The sequence below is a fragment of the Euwallacea fornicatus genome, chromosome 2 (assembly GCF_040115645.1).
Source record: "Euwallacea fornicatus isolate EFF26 chromosome 2, ASM4011564v1, whole genome shotgun sequence".
NCBI lineage: Eukaryota > Metazoa > Arthropoda > Insecta > Coleoptera > Curculionidae > Euwallacea > Euwallacea fornicatus.
The window spans coordinates 2,565,403-2,588,187 of NC_089542.1; the positions used below are offsets into that span (position 1 = coordinate 2,565,403).

Sequence of the window (22,785 nt, forward strand, 5' to 3'; positions counted from 1 at the left end):
ATTTTTTTAATTCATTTTGAATCTTATTTACCCTGAAAGGGACCTTTTGAAACGATATTCGTGAAGGATAAATTCAATTTTTGCCTATATTCCATTTGCAATAGTTAAGGTAACGATATCTACGGTGACCCAATTTTCAAATTGCATTATTGCCATCTACGTACATAAACCTATTTGCAGCAAATACAAAACATCAAGATAACGCACTAAGTTGTATCAAATCATATTCGTAGAAACGTAAATCGCCATTTCCACATTTTACACGAGGATTCTATAAAAATTAAGTACTTTAATCTAAAAGTGATATATAATAATACCCTCCTGTAGAATTTCGACATAAATTTTTTTTGTCAGTATATAAAATCGTAAAGATCTAAACTGAAGAATCAGTTATTGCCGAAAGTGAAAAGCATTAAAATGTTCTCTAAAATTATCATTTTGAGCGCATTTCTCGTACTCAGTACTGCAGTGCCATCAAACCTAACAAGCAGGATTTCTTTGAGGGCTACTAATAGTTACGTCGTGTCTGCAAATGCGGTAAGAAGACTACGAAAGAGCCATATGTTCATGTTGGACTATAAGATGTGCCATTATTATTTAGTTATTATTCAGTATTCATCTTCCTGCAGGTAACTTTCTTGCAAGCATGGGGTTATTGCGCCAAACAAAATAAGGCTTTCGTCTCGTTGCTCACTCAATCACAAAACGACGCCCTTGCCACCAGTCTTTCAAGCTACCCTACAGGTATATACTAAACAATAGTACCTCTACTCTCAATTATAAACGTTCCCCTTCAGGCACCTTCTGGATAGGAGGGAACTATCTACAACATGGTGCGCTCTAAACGTGGCACTGGGTGAATAAAGACGAAGATTTTTCATATAAAAATTGGAAAATTTCCAATCCTGTAATCACCTCTACTCTGACTAATTATTGTATTTTGTACAACTACAACTCGATTTCTAGAAGTGGAGTGTGGACTGTTGAGAATTGTTCCAATAATCACTATTTCATTTGTGAAAATATGTAATGTTGGCCAAAGTTGTGCTTAATTAAATAGGAATATGCTCAACACATTTCTTCGATATCAACCTTAATCCCGGCAAACAAAATTTGTCGACCTGATAACTTCGAGATTTTTATTGATTCTTAGAAGAAATGCAGTAATTAACTGATATCGCCCCTATTTTGAGGCTCCCTAGTTTTCTGCTAATTGTACTCATTTTCATATTGAATGCACCATCCAGTTATAATAATAATGAATCGTAATTTTGGCAAAATATTATTTCATAATAGAGCATCAAATGATCAGTATTTTAGTAAAAAAGAACAAATGCCAAGTGTTTTTTTGTCACCGACCTTACTGCATACCGCGAACATTACTTGAAGGTACCTGGAAGAAGCACAATTTGAAATGCTGCCTTGGCCTGCACGGTCACCGGACCTATCACCTTTTGAACATCTTTGGGCGTGACATCTTTCAAATTTACCGAGGCCTACAAACAATTTAGTTGACCTATGAGACCACCTCAAGGAAGCATGGAGTGACATACCCCAGGAGGATATTGATCATATGTTGTAAAGCATGCTGTGAAGAGTACATGCTTACATCGCTGTATAAAACAACGTCACTAATTATTAACTTTTTAATTAATAAATGTTATTTTTCTTTTACTGAAACATTGATCTTTTGATACTCTGTTCTAAAGCTATATTTTGTCAAATTTACATGACTTAATCCTTATTATTACTGAGTGAGACATTTTATATGAAAGTGAGTGTATCTTTTTTATATTTGTTGCAAATAAATCTTTATATCCGTGTGGGAGTTCCAATAACTATTGTACACTTTCTCAAGACTCAAAAAATTTTAGGAGCAGCTGGGACAGCTACCAACTCCAACTAGTATAAAGCTGAAGAAATGAAAAAATATTAACTTGGACAATTAAATGATTGATGAGATAATCGAATGAATTGGTGGAAAATATGGTAAGATTCTTTTGAGACCAATAATGGCGTTCTCCAATGAAAAAATACCTGACATGTTTAAAATTAAATGTTTTTGTGAAGATAATCTGAAAGTTGAGTGGTTTCAGGTGAAAGGCCGGCTGATATGCAGCTAAGGCTGAATTAATAATAAAGGATAAATTAAGATAAAATAATAAAAAATAATTGAAGTTAATGATGAAAAAGTAATATTTTTAACCATATAGATCATTTTCCATTAAGGGACGCCATCACTGATCTCAAAAGAAACTTTAAAAAAATTTGATGAATTTTCGTGACATTTTCTATTAGTGACATCAGCGTTCATATCGACAAGTATCGATTATTATCGAAGTGATGGCATATTCATGTTCTGTATAAGAAAATAATTTTTTTTTGACATGAAATATTAACCAAACGAGAAATTTCCAAGATATTGAAAAGTTAGAGAAAAGGCTAATGTATTATCAGAAAAACAAATCAATACGATGCAGCTCCCCAGCGAAAATTTCTGGTCACTTTTGTAGGCAGATAGTTAAGAATAGTGCATGAAAATAATCCCTTTACTAGTGAATAAATGGACAATAGATTTCATTGAAATCCATCGAAGCATTCTCCATTTATAGCCATTCATTTACAGTTAAATCTCCCTTGGCGGACACCTCCGATAAGCAGACTTCTCTTATAATCGGACAGTTTCTGGGTACCAACTCTTACACATAAGAGAAATTCTAATAAATATTTCTCTATTAAACGGATTCTCCATTAAACGGACGCGGACACTGAATTTAACTTCCTTTTTACATTTCTTCTCTCATAAACGAGCAACCTTTACTCTCCGATAAGAGAGTGTATTTAAGAAGAGTTTTTTTAATCGGCAATTCACATATAATTCAACATTCGGCGGTGCTTTGATCATAACTCCATTTGTTTTTGCTTGACGAGACACAATCAGTACGATTATCGAATTTTTTCCTTGATGCTGCAGGTAGTTTGGATACTCATAATAATGTTCCAGAATGTGCGATGCAGTTCTTATGTTGTGTAATCAATGAAAAAACCACCTACAAAAGTGGTATTTCGAACCATCAGGGATCGAACCACCAACAGGGTGTTAATTTGTGCAGCAATATTTGTCGTTGTGTGTTTATAGTGTTTGTAAGTTAGTAGTGGCTCCAAAAAAATGTATGTTAACTTTAAAGGAAAAGCTGCAAGTGATAGAAGTTTACAATAGAGAAAAACTTAGTGCGCGTGATTTGGCGGTTCGATTTAATATAGGAAAAACCCAGGAAAGAGAACTAATTAAGAAGAAAGAACAACTATTAAACAGTTGTATATCATTTAACTCAAAGCAGAAGAACTGATTATTCAAAACTGAGGGATTTAACATCAATAAACTAACTTATGAATGGTTTGTTAAAACCCGAAATAATTTTTTTTTCACATAAGGACCTATGCCATGGAAATATATATATATATATATATATATATATATATATATATATATATATATATATATATGTATATATACATATATTTTTTCATTTGTAATTTGAAAATGTTGCTTTTTGTGGATGATTAGTCAAGTTTATCATTTTTTTTATTTGAAAAAAAAAATTATAAATAAGTTTTAAAGACCTATTTATATATAGTGCCGGAAACAAGTATTCATATATAATAAAAAATTACTTTTTAATACAGTTTGTGCAAGAACCTCTTGAATATATTTCTGTTAATTTATGTCTATACAAAGTACATAATTTAATATTTTTAACGCTAACTTAACATGTATTCATATTGTCACTTAACAAAAGAAACATTGCATACTTCGAAAAATGTTCAAATAAAATAGGGAAAGAAGTATCCAAGCTGTTTCAAATCACGACAAGCGCCGAACAGCCGAGTACTACAAATGACGTAATAATTTTATAAACAAGTTTATACAAGTATTTGAATCGTGCGTTAAGAACCTTGTGGATGTTTGGTATCGCTCTGTATAAAATGAGTTCAAAACGTAGAGGAACGACAATCGAAGAAGAAGGATTAGTGATAAGGATTTTCAAGAAAGTAAGAAGGTTGATGAGATTGTAGGAAAAAGTCATGTTACAATTCAATATATCATTAAAAAATATAAGGTCACTGGAAATATTGAGAAGAATAGCAATTGCACTAGAAGACCATTGAAACTAGATAATTAAGATGAGCGTTTTATACTAAGATGTGTAAAAAAATCATTTAAAAGTTCATCTAACATTGCTTCGGCCTTGCAAGGTATACCTGGAAAGAGTGTTATACCAAGAATCATTAGAAATTCCCTGATTCACAACTCACGAGGCTAGAAGAATGCCTTACATTAATAAAGTAAACAGGAAGAAAAGACTCTAGTTTCCAAATTAATATGTTAATAAGCCTTTAGACTTCTGGAAAATCGCCATCTTTTCTAAAGAAAGTAAAAATAACGTTTGCGATTTCGATGGAAGGAAACTAGCTTGGCGGAAACCAGGACCACCGTTACATAAAGAAAATCTAAGGCCCACCGTCAAACACGGCGGAGGTGGTGTAATGGTATAGGGATGCATGGCAGAAAATAGAATGGGAAATTAGGTTTTCATGGCGGCATTATGGACAAACACGTCTATCTTAATATTTTAAAAGAACATTTAAGAACTAGTGCCGAAAGATGGCACCTTGAGGGTCGTTATCATTTTCAACACGATAACGATCTGAAACGTACAGCAGAGATAGTCCGTCTGTGGCTGCTCTATAGCAATCCCCACAGGTTACATACACCACCACAATCTCCAGACATTAACCTGATCAAATATTTATGGGAAGAACTAGACAGACGTATTCGAAAACTTCCAATTACAAATAGGAACTGAAAGGTGCTTTATTACAAGAATGGAACAAAATCAACTCTAATGTGACGGATAATTTAATAGCTTCAATTCCACTACGTTCAGCTGCCATAATAAAAGCAAAAGGACATCCTGCCAAGTACTAATTACTATGATGTGCATACTTTTTCTCTATTTTATTCAAACATTTTTCGAAATACGCAATGTTCTTTTTGTTAGATGATAGCATAAATACATGTTAAGTTGTGATTTGAGAGCAGATAGTTTATTTCGCCAATTTTTATACGTTTATTTATTAATTACATTATTCTTGTTAGTGCAACTCCCCTGTGGAAACAGGTCGTACTGCTAGGGACCAAATTCAAAATATCTCGAAAACATCGACTTCTAGCAATTTATAACAAGAGTACCTTTTTTTATGAAAAAATGAACGGGAAATCCATTTTGATTTAAAAAAAAGTTACTACAAGGAGGCACAAAAAAGTTATCATAATTTGAACAATCACTAGTGTGTTGCATGCAAATTCTGCACTGCGATAAATCCCAAAATATCAAATTTCATGGTTGCAACTTAATATTTGCGTGAATTATAAAAAAAAAAAAAATTAAGTTAAGTTGGCCATCCTGTATCTCAAAAACTGAGCTGTCTTCAATATATATTTATATAACATTTTCATCTTAAGAAAAGGTCTTCTATCGACTGTTAAAGTCCTGCTACTATAAACTGGAACACCCTGTATATAAAAACAAAATCTTCAAGGTCCTTGACCGTCAATAGCGACGAAACGAGACACTTTTTGAAATTATTTTTGAACCAAATCTTTATTTATTGACTCAAATAAGCTCATGATACCATTTTTAACATGCGTCAGCGCGACACCTTGTATAGCGAAAACTTTGGGTTGATTTCGGGATAGCTGGTGTTCACCTAAGAAACGAACTTCGGTTCCAGTAGTATTGCATTGAAAATGAAATAAGCTTCGGTTGGTCAGCTTGGGTTACCCCTTGGGGGCCAATAATGTTCTACGACTACCGCACCGTTTACAATTACAATGCATCCAGTAAGACCGCTGAATGGGGTATATTAGAATGTTCGAATCATAACTATTAAGTTCGAGCTTCTGCTGCTACAGGTTACAATTAATAAATATACGTGTCTTTGTAACGTTAACGTACGTTTCCATGACCACTGGGACACCGTTGAAAGTCAAAATTGAAAAATAATTTGAAAAATGCTTTGCATACTCGCTATCAGGGCTTCACACAGAATGCAGAACCATCCAGTGTTTTTTACACACGGATCCAGGTGCACATAAGTTTGGTGTTCGCCAAGACCCGTTTATCCGTAAGTTGACCAATGACGCGTAACATTGGGGCTGAATACATTTTTGCTAAACCTTGCTGCATGTTCTACAGGGATGGAGGAAAGTGTCATTAGATATTAAATCAAAACAATCCCCTTTCGGACGAATATTTGATCGTGATTTAAATTTCTCAGGCGAGTGGTCACAAGTGCACAATTTCAACGTCACAGCAGTAAAACCAAATTTCCTGTAGCAAGAACAGTTCACGCTTAATTTGGCGGGATTTCCTATAGCTTCTGATTATGGAAATTTTAATTGAAGCTCACCCTTTAAAGCGACAGCCCACCGGACGCAGCCTTTTAACGCAGATACCATTAGCATTTAAATGAACCGTAGATATTTGGTTGTATGACTTGACAATGGTTTAATGGATTGCCCACATTTCAGATCGAGAATTAGTGGAAATTCGGCACTTCTGGACTCTACCCCCATTGTCGTAATTCCTCAAAATTTTTATCGCTTCAATAAACATGAAACGTGTCACTTTTCCATATACGAGCTGGCAAGTTTACTCAAGTTGATGACCGTCAACAGACCGCTCGTCAGCGTTCAATTAAAAAGAACGCTGGGTCGCAAATAAGTCAATAAAGGGCGACGACGATCGCAAACCCTTTATTAACTGTGTCCCTGCGGGGTTCGTAAAATATATGCATCGCAATTTCCGCAATTGAAAGCCGGACAAATAATTTAATTCCGTTCACAGTTTGACGCCTAATTAGGAGCCGAGTAATTGAAACCCCGCAAACAATTAGACTGACACTTGTCTTGGCTTCGGCTGTGGGACGTGCAGTGAGGCCTGGATGAAAATGTTCACATCCAGACTTCAGCACCGGAATAAAATTTATCTAAAGTTAACGGAAGGCAACTTTGAAGCTTCGCAATCTGGCACAATGCAGCGTGATGGCACATCCAGCTATCTCTAGGCGAAAAAAATAATTCGATCCAGCTACCTGGATGTACTCCATCGAAGATCGGAAAGCGGCGTGTGCCGACCGGTTCTTGGCCGAAACCCAATCGGAATCGAGATGGTGTGCGTAGAAATGAAAAAATGTGGAGCAGAGCTGGAAGAAGGACGACGAAACTTCGTTGGAAGGAGAAGGATGAAATAGTGGACGACATTGGTGCGATCAAATTGATCGAACCGGAAATCGAATCAACTAACTGAGATTGATGAAGAGCGACGGGACGAAGATTTGTAAAACAACGGAGTGGCCTGAAAAAAAACTATTGAAAGGGCCAGGGCCATTAAGAAACCGATAGTTACCCTCAGGAACGACTCCCTCCGTTAAAAATTCCAATAATGATATTTAGAGCTCAGATTAAAGAATGCCGCTCGCACTGACGTCTGACAAATCAAATGCAGCGACGCCACTGGAACTTGCGCTCCACTAGAAATTAATAATTTTTTATTAATTACGTCCAGTTTTCGTTTTGCTTAAGTGAATTTATTGCAGCAATAATAATTTTTAAGTCCAAAACTAGATTTACTTCACTCGCAATATATATATATTCAAGGCAGTCACAAGACAATGGAGTGTGTTTTAGAACTACATTCTCGACACATATAAAAAATAGAAGCCACGTAGCGGGAGCCAATAAGCCGGAATATCTTCTAAAGTAAGCAGCAAATCAAAATTTTACGAGAATGAAGTAGTCCAGGTGAAGAAACGGCTAATTTGAATGACGAAGCAAATGCTCCATTGACGTGTGCAAAAAAAAAAGTTAGAGGATAAACGTGTACACGACCCCCCATTTTCCCCATTGGTTCTTCAAATTTGTTTACCCAAACCATGAGAAATGTGCGCCTAATCGAATTATATTCCTGAAATTTGGTACGGAGATGTACGATTAGATTCTAAACAACTTTTTTAGTCGAATTTTTTCATATTTTGAGAAATAAACACAAACACTTGATTGGGGATAATTTTTACAAATTTGGTTATAAAACACCCTGTATAACGTGCAAACAATTCATTTTTTATGTTCCATAATTTTGCAACAATCAGGGCTCAATCCTCAAACATCTTTCAAAAATTAAAAAAAAAATCTGTTCATTTGTCCACTTGTTATCCCCTGGGACACGCTGTATGTATTATTTGATCGGCAGTTTGAACGCCACTCGAAGCTTAAAGGATCCTCTTCAAAGGGCTTTTATTACGAAAAAGAAACCCCAGTCAAATTGATTTCGCTAAACAGCTGAAAATTCAATTTCTTCGATTCTCTAAAATTAAAAGTTAATGTAATTCTTTGCCGATAACAGGGGCACCACTGGATTCTCTGCAGCAAAAAGGAGCATCTCCCAGGAGATTTCCGAATCTTCAAAACTGAAATAGAAAGGCAGTGGTGAATACCAGTGGAGGTGCGTATAAAATTATTTTCAGTTCTCGGCGCTTGTTTCGTAAGGTGAGAGGTTCTCTCCGCCACACCGAGGACTCCGTATGGAACCAATAGTGAGGGTAGGGTGGACTGGGGAGAAAAAAAGACCTAATCGCAGGATTTCGCGTTACTAGTACTATTATTATTGCCAATAATTTTGGCAGGTAAATTTCCAAAAATAAAAAAAACTTAACAAATTCCCTAAAAATTAAAAAAATCTTTCCTAACGAACATTAAAATCATCTAGCAACACTATTACAAGAAAAATTTGCAGAAATATCAAGAGTCTCTGGGGAATCACCAGAAAGTTCTTTTCTGCTTTGTGATTTTCATTAAAATATAGCTCTGAGGAAAATTTTGGAAATATTAATGAAAAATTTCCGTTGAACTTTAGATTCTTGAAATACATGCGGTAAAAAAAGAGCAAAATTATCTTTACTTATGAAAAAATTAGAAAATAAACAAAAAAATTACTCAATTTTTTTAGGAAAATCTAGAAAACACCCTATTTTTCAAATTTTAAAACTTGGAAAACCTCATTAACCTACAGTAGATGACATCTTTCTGTTGAACAATAAAATAGAACTCCCAATCGATTATGTAGGAAACTCTAGAAGAGAGACCGGCAGCAAACTGCTCTGAAATGATTAAAATTTACAGTAGGTGGCACCACTCGCACTCTAGAATGACGGGAGATCAGCTGATTACCTCTAGTTGATTTCGGACGAAGTATAAGCATACAATTCTTCGGATAATGAGAGATGGTGCGAAAGGGGCCTTAGGGGCGGTGATGCCATAGTGACAGGAAATTCTAAAATACATTGTGTAGTCATTTTGGATAGAAATTTAGGAGTAAAAATCGAAGTCACATTAACAAATTTTGTTTCTACGTTACATTAGTTCGGTCCAAATGAGCTTTTACAATGAGGATTACGATGATGTTTTCGGCTATGCGTTTGTGGCTTTAGACGTAAATTGTGACAACATCGCAATCCCGGTTCGTGGTCCTTCGAGCCGCCATTCGTTCCAGCCATATACGAGGTGTTCCATCGGTAACTCGGTTTAGAAAGGCCCAGCTGTTTGAAGATCGACCGGGTCTTTTATTTGGGATATATGAATAAGGAGGGGCATTAGCTTTTAGAGTCCTCATACCGCCTGCCGAAAACGGTCGAGGCGCAGTGTAAACAGGACTAATATCGACGAAGCTTTGCAAAGCTTTCACGGCTCGGAATGCCCGGTTCTACGTGCGAGTAGTGCAGTTCTCTCGGCCAAAATTAGACTTTTCTTCGTAGTTTTCTACCTTTACAGCTTGCATCCAGGTAAGAACGTTGTTCTTTATCTAAGGAAAGGAGTTTATGTGATAAAAAGTCCGCATCCTCCATAAAAGCTACAAAAAACCAATTAATACTGCCAGAAGGTTCGTCAGAGTAGCGAAAGCTCGCAGACTTCATGCATATCATAAATCAAAAGAAAAAACTTTCATTCCTGGAAAAATCCATATTTCAAACTTGAAACACCTGGAAGTCTAGACAGTACTTTATTGTTTAGATCCGCATTGTCTATAGAAACTATTAATGCTCAATTTATGACTGAAAGTTACTGCCTAAACGTGTTTGGAGTATTGTCAGATTAATTAACTTTGTTTATTGCATCTGTACGTTTCGGATATAAGTTCGCGTAATTCAGAAATAAGCAGCAAGTATATAAATATATACAAAATGTTTTTGTACAATATTTCGAACAAAAGTCTGCGAGGGTTAAATCTGGAGGTCGAGGGTGCCATTCTTCACTAATTAGTGGAGGTACTCATTAAATATTTTCCCCAGGTATTTGCAAAAAATTTCGAAACGTGAAGTCGCTTGGTGGAAGTATTGAACTGAGCCGATGAAATTTAAAGTATATCTAGCTTAATCAGCGAGAAAATATCCAATTTTTGAAAATTATTTTCAAACGTAAAGTTGGTTAAACCGAGTCGAAATTGCAATACAGCAGCTAGTTTGATGCATATTTAAGTCAAATTAACCCGATTTATAGTAGTCTAAGTTTGAATATATCCTGGCAACTTTACTAAGATTAATATCCATTTAAACATTGTAATAAAGATACACTGGGCAGCTTCGCAATTTCTATGGAAATTACTTTCTACGTAAAGTTGCCATAACGTTTACAAATTTTGCGTTAACCCAACTGATTAACCAAGTTTTAAAACATTTATTAAATACGTTTTATCGTTTATTTATTATTAAATTTAAGTGCAGGTTTGGATCTTATCAAGTTCTTTATGCTCTAGCACTAAATATCGAGCACGATGTTTCAGTTGCTATTGCCCTCCTCAAGGGTGATATCCGTTGCTATCACCGGGGATCTACACAAGTTAAGCCTACGAAGACCAATTTGCTTTGTTGCACTTTAGGTCATTACAGAAGCAGTAGTTGTTCGCTCGTATGTCGACGGGTTCACCGCTACCCTGCTGAGGCTCCCCTACGGGTAGAGGTTCAGAGGGTTCAGAATGACCCAGCTGTGACTATTGTTTCTCCATCGTACCTGATTAAGGGGCGATCTTTTAGTCTTTCTCGTCATGTGTGTGGCTTCCTATAGTAATTGGTTGAATGGATTATGTAGCGAGTTCTCAGAGTATCTTATCTTTGTAATCAGTCTTAGTTTAATTAGTCTTAATGCAAGATATATAAATTAGTGAGTCTCATCCGCAGATGCCAAATGTGTTCAGAATTAATGTTATCAAGACAACGTTGATACAAGGTGTTTCAGCTTTAACTTGCATAATTTTAATAACGTATTGAACATCAAAAATAATGTTAGTTCAATTACAAATCTACGTGAAATAAGTTTTCCTTTAGCAAATACAGGGGATTTGAATTTAATTTGAAAATTGTAAAATATTTAATTTCGTCAAAAAGGGTTAGAGGTTTTTTAACGAAATATTGGAGGTGTTGATGACTAAAAACCACGCATATGTTTCACTGGGGATTTTTTTTTAACTTCCAGTGGCGTGCCTGCCGCTACGTTACGGGATATTTTTTCAGAAAAAGTGATACACTGCTGGCTTTCTTGAAAATAAAAATTATTCTTGAATTCTTCGTTCATTTCTGCAGAAATGTTCTCTTTCTTGAGATTTTTTAGTCCGTTCCACCGTTTCCAAGTAAAAAAAATTAATAATTTGCTTGCACGTTTCGTTTACTTACATATTAATGTTAATTTGGTACCTACATAAATTGATACTTACTTAATAATTACTTTGACGCAAAGATATTCAAGACTTCTCTTTATTTTGCAGAGATAGATATGTCACTCGAAAATCTAAAAAATGTTTTTTCAGAAAAGCATATGCGTCGTTTATAGTCGGCAACATCTACAAAATTTCGTTAGTATCTAGCCCTTTTCGAACAAATTTAATATTATATTAAATTGGAACCCCCTGTATCTGTTAAAGGAAACCTTATTGGATGTTGAGTTTTATAGTAAACTGATATTATTTGTCGACGTTCAATCCACTGTTCAAGTTGTGCGGATTAAAATTCAAACACCTTATATACTTTCATCTTTTTTTAACGAAATGCACAACTACTCAGACGACGCAGTTTAAGTAAACGACACATGGCGCAAATACCTTAGATATCGGCTGAGAAAATGAGTTTATTGAAGCAAATTAGAATTACTGGCAATAAGATTTTGCAGTCGATTGATTAGGATAATATGAATCGAAAGGCAAAGAAACGATGTATCCAGTGTATCCTCAAGCACAAAAAAAATTGTTTCTTGGTAACTACGGGAAACGCATGCCGGAGAAAAATTTCGATTCAATAACACACAAAGAGCTTACAAAAATAAATTTTCCCAAATTTCCAAAATTCAAGACATTTACTATCTCCGCTAATTAGAAATTTTTAGCTTCGCATTTTTGAGGTGCCAATCTTTACTTAAATATCGTTTCTACACGAGCTCCGAATGCCTTTGCGACGACTCTTGAAAATGTACTTAAGTTGAAGAAATTGTGAGAGCAATTACATTAAGCAGTAATTCGTGAAGAAAAGGAATCTGAAGTGAAAAACCCGAAAATCTGCCATGCAGTAATGAGTACGATGGAAAACGAACGCTTCTGAAGACCCAGCGGCTAGGCCTGGCAAAGTAAGCCTTTTAGAGCATTTTCTTTGCCTCCAACTTCCTCAATAGAGCTAAATAATTGAGGACAAAGGAGCGTCTGAATGACTTTAGAGCCATCAAGAATTTAGCAATAAAAATTACATTTACATGAAAATTGGAAAGTGGCCCACAACTTCTATTTTAAAATACATGGCTTCACTTCCTCGAACAATATTTCACTCGTTTTGTGCGAACTCCCATAAACTTTGAATTATTTCCCGATCATGCGAAAAATTGCGTTGATAAAATCTACCCTTTAAACATAATCCTGTGTTATGCAGATAAACACCCCTCAATCGTTATATAACCGCACAACATGCAATAATGTAGCCTGATTGCGAACGCTCATGAGAGGAAGGGCGGACTTTCCAAAAATAATTTACGAAACCAATATGGCCACTTATCGGAAAGAGGTTTTAGCCACATAAAATCGGAGAAAAACTAATAAATAACGTTTACTCATGAAAAATTACGGCGTCTGGGCTTGGGCTCAATCATTTGACGAATTTATGTTTATTTTCTTTAGACACACTATTTGACTTTCACGGTGCACGTGGGGCAATAAACACAACTTATATAGGAGTTTCGTGTGATATTTCGGTATATTACCCCTCAGGCGTTTGTCTCAGACAAACTATAGGGGAGCTTTAAGTGAAGGTGTTAAATATTTTCTCCAACTCTTGCAAGGGCTGGTGCTTGGGTCCGTGACTATAGCCGTAATTTGAGTTTGTAACAGGCAGATACAGAATTATTCTTGTCGAGGATGTCTCCTTGGTAACCTACTGAGCAAATCGAGGATGCGACTTTAATTGCAAAGTCTAGACAAAGTGTGCCGTTCCAAAAACGGAACACCTTCGCTAATTATAAAGCAATTTTGTCTGAAAATTACTGTAATTAATTGATTGCGAAAGAATGCTCCCAACGAACGTCTCAAACTCGTTTTACAGTCAATAATTTGCTACATTTTCATGGAACATTGAATTTATTTTGAGCTTGAAGATGAACGCAGTGCACTCAAAACGGTTTTGATACGCTGTGAAAATGTGACGTTTTTCCTCCAACTATTAATTAAGAAAAAAGAGCGCTCAAATCGCAATTTTGAGTCCCGCTTAGTACGTCCCTGATTTTTGCGGTAGCGTCTTAAAATTGTTAGATTTCTTTGGAGAACTCTATGACCTCGCAAATTTCATAGTCTATAAAAGACAATGGTGTACCTGCTCTCAGAGCTGTTAAGAATTTTCAAAATTAAGAGAAAAAATCAGTCAACACTTTCCGGTTTTTTAGTTTTTTTTTTTTTAACTCCCTGTTACGCACCGGGCCTTGCCCTATAACCCTCGATTTGACAATTTTTTAAATAAAATAACAAATTTTCAAATTAAGTATTAGATAAACTTCGGTTTTCGAAGCCGTCACGTTTTTTCCTAATTAAGCGCTGTTTTTCCTACTTTTCGTTATTTTCTCAAAGCTTCCTGATACGACACTGATTTTTGAAGCGTCACCTTAAACTTGCCAGATTTTTTCATAAATCTAAAGATTTTCAAAGTCGATTAAAGACAGTGATGCACTTCGCTTCTGACAGCTGCAACAAATTGTCCAAAATAAGGTTGATGTCTGAAGATGACCCCGTTTTCCCAATATCCATAAAATTGTGTTAATACTGCAAATTACTGTCCCATGTTGCGTTTATTGGTTTGCAAAAGGTCTTCACGATTTCGCATAAGTTGCACTTCGGCCAAGAGTGTCGTTCAGTGCAGACTGTTCAATGATGGAATGTTTCGAACATTTGGCAATATAAAGTTTTGCCACTATTGTATATCCAATTAAGATATAAGAAGGGTTAAGTATTACGGATCTCGGCCGCTCTACAAATTTCTGATCCGACATTCCATCTGATATATCTCGGAAAATGATCCTTCCATCTATGATCAAAGTTTGAGCTAAATACCTCGAAAACTTTAGGCGCTATAAAAGATTAATTGAAAAAAATATATATATAACTTCAACACCCTGTATTTCCTTAACAAAGCATTTATCGAATATAGTGTGTACGGCAAAGTTATATTATTTTTATGCGCATAGCAGGTCTTTACACAAGAACCAGACACCTCGTAGATATTGCATGGACTTAGATGCCCCTCATATGATACCTCCTCCAACCCTTTACAGTAAACTTAATAGAAATATCTTATCTGCTCCATGAGTTTGAAATTTAAAGATGTAAGAAGAGGATGGTAAATAGTTGGGAACTCACTCAAGTGAATTAACTGTATGGTAAACGATCGAAATAAGCTATCCGGGACTCATAAAAAAAGTGATTTTGACCCCACAAAGAACTGATGACTCAGAGGAACGTGTGAGGAGGAAGAGATGAAAGAAGATACAGACAGATACAGGTTGAAGTTCTTTAATTGATGATTGATAAATGTTGACGGGCGTTTTAAATAAATATCACTTCACTATATTTAATAACATAATCGATGGATTTTTTGTCCCCAGTTTCAGCATTGAATCATACGATTAAACTCGCTTTACTACTTCTCCAATCATGAAATATAAATCGTAGGCCAATTACTTGAAGGCGGGTGCCAAAAAAAGTGAAATTTGCAAGAAATACTCGTTAAAAGTCTGATGCATTATTAGGCCATAAATAAATTTCTTATTGGGTGAAAATGATATAAATCAAGGCCGTCGGATTAAGATTAATCGCCAGTTTCTTATGTTTTTTTTTTCTTTGAAGAATTAAGTTCTTGAAACATAACTGTGGAAAGCTTTCACTGTGATTTTTATCACGGATTAAGGGAAATATTACCTTCCATAGGGAGTAAATTAAGGTGTAGTTTGGGCAAAGCACTCGCTCTAACTCTCGACGGGCTTTACTTAATAAAACTTACAGAAGTCAGTACGCGGTGAGGCCTCTAATGACCTCCGTTTGTGAGTCATGGCATTCTGGAAATTTTCAAAAAGGACTCGTCAAACGTGCTGGAATTTATTTTAAGAAAACACCTATTCTTTATGAGCATTATAAACCTAGTTAAAAACCTATAAAAATGGCTAAAGTTACCTATTTATGTCTCCAGTTAACCCGGCGATTTTGACGATGACATGGCATAACGATATTTAGTTTAGTTATATAACGCTTAAATAAACGATTTCTCAATAGTTAGTGATATGGTGAAATCTTGATAACTAATAAACAGTTTGCTAGTAAAGAGATTTTTTTCATATCAATCCTAAAGCGGTACCAAATGATATAGATGAAAAATTTAAATTTATTATTATTTTCCATTTTTTATTTAAATCTAATCAAATCATTGATATCGGATGCCATACCACTTCGGTGGTTTTTGTTGCTTTACTTCGTTGTCTAAAGGGATTCAAATATTTTTATAATAGTGTGGGAATAGTCAAGTTCGGGAGAAAAAACAGGGCTATAAGTACGCTGCAGGATGTTGCCCAATTGTGCCATTTTTGTCAAAGTGTGATATCCAGGCTGTTAACAAGGAGTCAAGAAACTGGAACAACAGGAACAACAAATTCGCAGAAAGAGAGCGCACAGGGCGACCGGAGGACGTCACGGCTGCGCAAGATCAACTTGTCTACAGTTTCTGCGCGAAGAGAGTGCGCCCTGCCGATATGCAGGCACTTATCCGGCAGTCCAAGTTTCCACTGAAACAATTGGTAGAAAACTTAAAGCAGTAAACATAGTTTCGAGATGGCATCAATTGGGGTGAAGAGTGGCGTTCTGTATTTTTTACGAACAAGTCCAGGTTTGGCCAGCAGTCTAATAGTCGACGTGTTTGTTCCTGGACAAACCTTAGAGTACGCAGAAACTTAAGAACTGCACAAGAAGTGCATATTTTAAAGGGGGACCCAATAATGTTCTGGGGCGGAATTCGGTATGTTGGGAAAAGCGAATATATGAAAGAATCGTGAACGCACAAATCTATGAAGAAGACATTGTCAACATCATGCCAAACTTTCAAGCTACTATAGGAGAAAATTTTACGATTTTTGGACGATAATACCTAACCACCTATCGATCGTTGAATTGAAAATGTAGGCACCGAACATTTACCACTTCCGTCACGATCACTGGACCTCAACCCTATTGAACATGTGGGAGACGTGTTGCAAAGAACTGTTGCAGAATGTCAACCCCGCCCCTAAAGAATGTCACAGCTTTGAAAATTTCTTCCTCGGTTATAGGAAAATTTGCTACAAGACAAGATAAACCATCTCGTTGGAAGTATGCGAAGACGCTGTGCAACAGTTATATGCGTTAGGGGAGGCCATACGACATCCTGAATTTTCGAGATGTGGTTTTTATGTTATATTCGATTTTGCAAAGAGTCTTTTATATTTTTTTGGATTTCTTAAATAAATTGGAAAATATCGTCCACAATAATTTTTTACTTATTTTTTGACAGGGATGAGAAAAAACTTCCTGCTGCTAGCTCTAAGTAATATCCAAATTATCCTGATATCCCTAACTTTAGTGGAGCAGCTTATTTTTATCTGCGACCTCGAGGTAAATGCGGCTTGGCATAAATGTGAAATTTGCACTGAAAATTTGAAAAGTGAAGCTGCTCAGCGTGATAAGAAAGGGGAGCATCCGAACACCCTTTTCCTCTTTTACCTTTACTTATCCTTACCTTATGTTTACTAATTTTTTTCTCTTTTTTTCTTTTACCTCTTTAAAGCGCTTTGCTAACACGTAACATGGGAATATACGAGGCGTTGCTTTTTCAGTGCTCACCGGGCAAAATTTTTTATTTTTCCGTAAAATTCCGATGAAGCTAAGAGAGTTCAACAAAATCAAAACGAAAGCTCACTTTACATATTTAAATACCACCAGAAACCTCTAAAGGTATTTGTCAAATACCAGACTTTCACGTAAACCACCTCTTATCTCCACCTAATATCTACGGCACCCCAGACGTCGTTGACCTGCCTCATGCAAACCAATCCCCAAGGGTAGCGTAAGCGATATACTCACCCCATTTAAATAAAACTGAAAACTCTGTTTAGGTAAATTACCGAGTGGAGTGAATGGGAACTTTTGGAGTCTAAAGTGGGTAATGTATGTTCAAGCCATCATGTGGGGATTCTTCGAGGAAAGTTTTCCTAGTTTTAATGGAATCGTCGAGTGATAAATAATACCTTACATGTTTGTCTGAGTTTCTCGCAGAAAGGATCGATAGGAGGCAGGTAAGATCAACAAAGCAAACTAAAGTTGGAGTCTACTAAAAGCTTTTCATATCAGCAGCAAATATTATTTGAATTGAAGATATCGAAGTATAAATAACTTTTCTTTGAAAGACGAGTTGGATTATTTCTTTGTCACTGATAAATGTAGTAATTTACTTATGGACTTTATCACTTTACATTTTGATGTCATCGCAAGCAAAAAAAAGAGCAGAGATTAAGGCTTCATATGAACAGGAAATTAGTATGAAACCAGACTTTTTTCTTGGAAAGTCTGATTTTTTAAGGATAAGAAAAGAATAATAACGTTGTTTGTATGCAAAAGTCAATGTGCTTACGTGAGCAAATTCACTGCAGCGACAACAAAAACGTTCTGTTTTTGGACTGATTTGAACTAAGAACGCAAATAGTGCCATCATCATCTATCAACCCGTAACGAAATGTCGTGTTACGCCACGATGAGGAAATTGACCGAGACCTTAAGACAAATTAACAGTCACAAAAACAGATACCGATACATAAACAGTTTTGAAAATGACTATGGGAATATCATAACTGAAGAATGGGATCTCGTGAAAGAAGACCAGGCAAGAAGCCCTAGATAAATAAAGTGAGCAGGAAGAAACATGTTGCGTTCACTCTTGAACGTTAAAAAAGCTCGTGAAATTCTGGAAACAAGTTATTTTCTCTGATGAGAATAAATTCGATTTATTTGGATCTGATGGTACCAAGAGAGTGCGGAGAAAACCGGGGAAAAAAATGAAGAAGTACAATTTCAAACCAACAGTAAAATGTGGTGGTGGAAACGTGATGGTCTGGCGATGTATGGCAACAAATGCTGTGGATAATTTAACTTTTATTGAAGAAAACACGGATAGATTTATGTATAAAAATGTCCTGGGAACCAATTTAAAAATTAGTGCTGAAAATCTTGGACTCGAAGAGAATTTTTACTTTCCGTGCACCTCATTTGTCAAAATCGCCCCCGCCCTGTCCTGATCGAAATCCGATTGAGCAATTATGGGATTATTTGGACGGACGCGTAAGGAAAATAGAACTTTCCAGCCAAGACCAATATTATTTTAAACGAATCGTTCAAAATATCAGAAAATATTATCTTAATATAATATTAATATCTCATCTTTAATTTAGTTGAAACGATGAATTGTCGTTTACGAACCATTATCGATGCTAAGGAGTATCCCACTAAGTATTAATGATTGAATTTTATTGTTATTTAGGGCCATAAAAGGTTGGTTCATTCACTTTTTTGGTCATCCTTAAAGACATTATTCTTCATTTCTCTTGTACAAACAGACAATTTCCTGGTTATATTTTTCATAAATTATTGTAATAATGTTTTATTTGTATAAATATATTAAATTTTTAGTATTTAAATGGATTTTAAATTACAAAAATTGCAAATAAATGGGGCGCGTCTAGCTGTACCAATAATTATTTGAGCTTCTGCACTTCTAAATAAAACTTATCCTCACTCCGTTCTAAATTATCATCAATAAAAATACCATTTCTTCATTTGCTATTTTCATCATCGAGTTAGCTCTCCTGTGTTTTCTGACAATGTTCAAGATAAGCAAGTTATCATGCAAGGCAGACTAAACTGCTACATGACGCGTTTAAGGAAAGCGCCTCCAGAACCCCCATATGGAACCATCACGCTCTCCAGAAGGGGCCTAGGCTGAGAAATTAGGAAATTGTTTTAGATTTTTTGATGCGATGATACATGTTGCACACAGAAATCATTTAAAAAGTGACAGTTAAAGCAGGGTTCCCACGGTTTCTGCTCGGGATAAATTTTCCTCGTTAGGTGATCTCACACTTGCCCGTTGCAACATGCTCTTGCATGTGGGATTTAGCAAGATTGCGCGATTGCTTCACCGTGCAAAAAAAACGGTTGGGACGCAACGCATGGATTTCTAGAGCCTTCTAAAATTGTAATTTAATAGATTGTTCTAGAGTTTTGGTCAACTGTGCCGGATGATGGGCTGCGCTGTCTGGACCCAAGTCGCGTGACTCATGGGGATTGCTCGCGACAATTCATTTCGTGGGGCGTTTACCGGAAAAACGCCGTGGGAATCCCGCATGTGGAATATCTGAAGTTGATTATAATTGAAAATAACTAGATGGTCTCACACTTGACGAAAGATGATGGAACACGAACGAGTCGTTTTTTTTTTTTTTTTTTCATTATTCTTTAAGTAAAATTTGTTGTAAATGCAATCCAACTCATTAAAATGACGATATGCTTCAATGTATAAATACGACTACTATCTAACCATGTAATTTACTTAACTGAACAAAAACTCTGAGACAGGAAGATATTTTGCAATTCCCCATTACGAAACACTGTCTGAACCCACTGACCCGCAGTTCTAGTAAACAGACTCAGGCAGATTTATTTAATGAATCTCCAATCATTCTATATTCTAATGCGTGAAATTCACATTCCTCGATAAGGATTTGCTCATTAATATGCACTGGAAATAGATTCGCTTTCGACGAGAATCCAGACGTCAAAAATCACTTTATAGCATTTGGCGCCTGTGGCTAACAAATTGTTTTTGCCTTCTAATTATTTATTTAAATCGATTTAGTATCTCCCAACATGATTTTTATGTTGATTAGTTAATGAACGCCACTTAACTATCATACGAACCAGGGGCGGACTCGCTAATAACTGCGGAGGAATAGGAAGTTAAATAAACGGTCCGCCTTTGGTGGCAACAACCACGATAGTAATTATTACTATTTAGGTTAAAATTACTGGGTCTCAATAGGATTGATTGCGTAATGCAGATGGCCCATTTCGCAGCTATTTATGGCGTATGGGGCATGTGAATGCCATAGGATTGTTTGTTTATGGGCGACTTACTATCAAACGTATCCGGATCATGACAAAGAGCAATTAGGGCGCAGCATGGACTTGCATTAATGCAGTCGACCAAGCTTGAGATGGTATGTGTGTTTATTTCAAACCTGGGTGGATATCTGCTGCACAAAAGGAAGGTTTTGCTCCCGTTATTATACCCGAGAATGAACTTCAAACTGGATAAATTTGACTCCGCAATTTTCTTAAGGATGTTTCCTTGCCCAACCTATATAGCACAAAGGCTGAAGCTGATTTCATGCATATTAATGTCACGTGCTATCATCGCTACGGTGATTTGTGAACTTCCTGCAGGGCCGCATCAATCACCTCCTGAATATCCGGTTTTTTTATAACGAGATAAGTCGCTAAACCAAGAACGACGGTCCTTAATCGGGGGCCTAATAATAAAGAGTGTTGCAATAAGAACGCCAGATTTGGATTGCGCGCCATTTTGGCTCTAAAATTTTAATAAGCGAATACGCGTGCCAAGTCGATAGAAGACAGATGGGAGTTAGGAAACATCGAGCGATATGTGATGCAGCATTGTTATACTACGTGACAGAGACAAGAGAACACCCCGTAAAAATGGTTTTATCTAAAGAATTTTCGGTATGTGCGTTTCTTACACTAAAACAAATGCTTCATTAAAAAATTGAACAAATTAAGTTGTTAAAAACCACAAAAAAATTAATAATTTATCGGTTCCCCTCGGTGTCTTATACGCTCCTGTACACGTCTAGGCATAGTTCTAATGAGGTGATTGATATCCTCTTGGGGGATTTTATTTCAGGCTAACTGGACAGTATAACATAGCGCCGATAAAGTTTGTCGGGGATGGGGTAAGTTGTACAACCTTCTACCTACAATATCCTATACACATTCAATCGGTGAGAGGTCTGGAGGTCGAGATGATCAAGGTACCAAATTGATAGCATTTTGTTAAAAGAATTCCATAGTCCCTCTAGCCACATATGATGGTATAATGTTTTGCTGGAAAACTCTATTAACAAGAGTTTTCAAATAAGGCACGAGAAGAGGTTCCACGAATTCTTGGATGTATCGTTGGCCTGTCATACTGTGACTAATGAAAACTAAAGGCGACCTGCTACCATATGCAATAACACACCAAACCATTACCTTAACAGTTTGAAGACCCCAACAGACATGCCTTTGTATTATAAATTGAGAATACCGTCTTTTACCCCGTTTTCTTCTTACTCTTGCCCGATCACCATACATACCCAAAGAGAATCTGGATTTGTACTTAGCACGATATCATTCCATTCTAGATTCCAAATTTCGGTAAGAATGGCGTCCTTTCTTCATCAACTGTAAAAATAATCATGAAAAGATCTGAAAGTACAGGTTGAGCTATATACTGTGAGAGACCCAAAACGGCCTCGTAGCGGTCGTTTAGAAGAAAATATCCCGGCAACTTGCCAGAGTGTGGGCAAAATTCCAGGTCCTCGATTCATCAATATACACAAGAATTGAACACATCCACAGTCACTTTTCATCGTATTCGCACGAAAAATATACATCTCCATCCTTACAAAATCCAGCGCACTCGACAACTTTTGCCTAGAGACCATGCAGAGCGAACAGGGTTGGACCATTGAATAGCAAAAATGAATGCCCATTTGGTGGAGAAAATAATTTTTCTTCAAGGCTCATTTTCACCTCGAAGCCTTGTGAATTGGCTAAATTGCCGCTCTGCGGTTCAAACAATCCAGGAATAATTCATGAGGAACATTTCCACCCCTGGCATAGCACTGCTTGGTGTGCATTTTGGTCTGGTGAAATTATTGGACCATGGTTCTCTGAAAACGAGTCAGGTAATGCAGTGCAGACGATAAATTGCAAATTTTATCGTGACATTATAACCCAGTGGGGTTTGTTATGCCTCAATTGCAAGATATTACTCGTAGGAACATGTGGTTTCAGC

General features: G+C 36.3%; 1 protein-coding gene and 1 long non-coding RNA gene across 3 annotated transcripts in view; both read left to right on the forward strand.

Moving 5' to 3' along the window:
- Positions 1-408: 408 nt before the first annotated feature.
- On the forward strand, positions 409-1,595 carry LOC136346948 (uncharacterized). The gene is made up of 3 exons (XR_010733391.1): positions 409-537; positions 630-744; positions 798-1,595. It is a non-coding gene; the product is annotated as an uncharacterized lncRNA (long non-coding RNA).
- Positions 1,596-9,408: 7,813 nt separating this feature from the next.
- The window catches only part of Dg (Dystroglycan), a 38,629-nt gene continuing 25,252 nt past the window's right edge, over positions 9,409-22,785 (forward strand). Inside the window, exon 1 of one of the 2 annotated variants that reach the window (XM_066300391.1) lies at positions 9,409-9,903. The gene's annotated coding sequence lies outside the window, so the exon portion shown is untranslated. The remainder of the gene's footprint in view (positions 9,904-22,785) is intronic. The other variant, XM_066300367.1, reaches the window with a different exon arrangement.